This window comes from Cherax quadricarinatus, unplaced genomic scaffold, assembly GCF_038502225.1.
Source record: "Cherax quadricarinatus isolate ZL_2023a unplaced genomic scaffold, ASM3850222v1 Contig3299, whole genome shotgun sequence".
Taxonomy (NCBI): Eukaryota; Metazoa; Arthropoda; class Malacostraca; order Decapoda; family Parastacidae; genus Cherax; species Cherax quadricarinatus.
In genome coordinates this window covers 34,831-37,152 of record NW_027198325.1, presented here as the reverse complement: position 1 = coordinate 37,152, position 2,322 = coordinate 34,831, and positions in this window count along the sequence as shown.

Here is a 2,322-nt window from a genome sequence, read left to right as displayed (position 1 = left end):
AGTCCGGGTCGGGAAACACTTGTCCTGTTTCCTGACGAACCTTACCTAATCTAACCTAGCCAATTGCAATTGCTTTAGTTTCCCCAACTATTAAATTTCAGACGAGGCTGTAATTTTATCTCAGTTGCCATGCAACCTCCCTGCCACATTTATACTAAAAAAAATATGAAGATATCTTTTTTTTTTTTTTTTTTTTTTATTCGCCGGTATTCTCCCGGCCCGGGTCTTTTCCAAGTAGTGGTGACCCGGCCTTGGCTCCCTATCTGGGGAGTGTCTCGAGACTTAAGTCTCCCATGGGAGGAGGTACAAGTACCCCCTCATCTTTGGGACCAACTGTCCCCAGGCCTAGCCACATTCCCCGCCCTCACGGGGCTCGTAGGGAGAAGCTAGGCCTCTGGTCTGCCATCTGCCCCGCCCTAAATGGGCTCGTGGGGATGGCAGTCTTATGAGCTGCAGATGGTAGCAAGCTCAGGCTTTTTCTTTCTTTGAAATCTGTATGTGTAGAGATTATATAATATTAATAACATCGATAACTTGAACTCAGTGTATTTATAAAATATATATATCTGTCCCATATATATCTGTTATATATAGTAATCATGACTAATGAGTAAAAGTACACAGAACTTGTCAAAATAATATACTAAAACTAAATACGAACACTAATGAGATGAATAAACCTGTTTTTTCGGCAACAAGTTTAATAATACGAGGGGAAACTTTAGCAACTGCACGACGAATATATTCAGTTGCTTTGAGATTTGATCTGTGTTGACTTAATCCCCAGCAACACTGAAAATGCTAACTCACAAAGCCATGTTGATGGGAATAACAGTAGTGCTTGAATAGCGGCTTCAGCAACCCGTTTAGCGTCTCACACTAAGAATCACATAAATTCTTTTCAGAATATTCATCACTTGGAGAATCATCAAAGTCGGAGTTCTTCCAGCTCCTCATGAATAGCTTTCTCAGCCAGCAACACCTGAGCATTTGCAGTGTAAGGATTCCGAAGATACACTTATTCATCTTCACTAATGTATCTGAGTGTGTGTGTGTGTGTGTGTGTGTGTGTGTGTGTGTGTGTGTGTGTGTGTGTGTGTGTGTGTGTGTGCTTACCTACTTGTACACACCTACTTGTGGTTTAAGGGGTCTAGTCATGGCTCCTGGCCCCGCCTCTTCACTGGTCGCTACTGGGTCCTCTCTCTCTCCCCTGCTCCATGAGCTTTATCAAGCCTCGTCTATGTCACTTGCCAGACTATGCCACTTGTGACTAAAGAATACTTCCTAACGTCCCTTTGGCTCATCTGAGTCTTCAACTTCCAATTGTGATCCCTTGTTTCTGTGTCCAATCTCTGGAACACACTATTTCTGTCCACTTTGTCAATTCCTCACAGTATTTTGTAAGTCGTTATCATGTCTTCCCTAACCCTCCTGTCCTCTAGTGTCGTCAGGCCAATTTCTCTTAATTTTTCTTCGTAGGACATTCCCCTTAGCACTGAAACTAGCCTTGTTGCAAACCTTTGCACTTTCTCTAATTTGTTGACCTGCTTGACCAGGTGTGGGTTCCAAATTGGCGCTGCATACTCCAGTATGGGCCTGACGTACACGGTGTATAGAGTCTTGAACGATTTCCTACTGAGGTATTGGAACTCTATTCTCAGGTTTGCCAGGCTCCCATATATTGCAGCAGTTATCTGGTTGATGTGTGCCTCAGAAGATATGCTTGGTGTTATACTCACCCAAAGATCCTTTTCTTTGAGTGAGGATTGAAGTCTTTGGCCACCTAGCCTATACTCTGTCTGCGGTCTTCTTTGCCTTTCCCCGAACTTCATGACCGCATTTGGTTGGGTTAAACTCGAGGAATCAGTTGCTGGACCAAGCTTCCAGCCTGTCCACGTCTCTTCGTAGTCCTGCCTGATCCTCATCCGATTTAGTTTTCCTCATTAATTTCACATCATCTGCAAACAGGGACACTTCTGAGTCTATCCCTTCCGTTACGTCATTCACATATACCAAAAATAGCACTGGTCCTAGGACTGACCCCTGTGTGTGTGTGTGTGTGTGTGTGTGTGTGTGTGTTCGAGATTCGAGAGGGTGAGTGGTAAATATGCTGGTTGTTGATGTCTGTAGATGAAATACGCTAAATGGAACTCACTGTAAGAAGTAATGAAACTAATTGACAAACATGAGTACCTCTTACTGAAAAATTTCACGCGTGTAACTTTGCTCACAAATGACACCAACTCCTCTCACGACTAATTCTTGTGGATAACTTAAAGCAGAGAGCTGTCGGCTACCCTCGTATGTCTCTAGATTAGACTA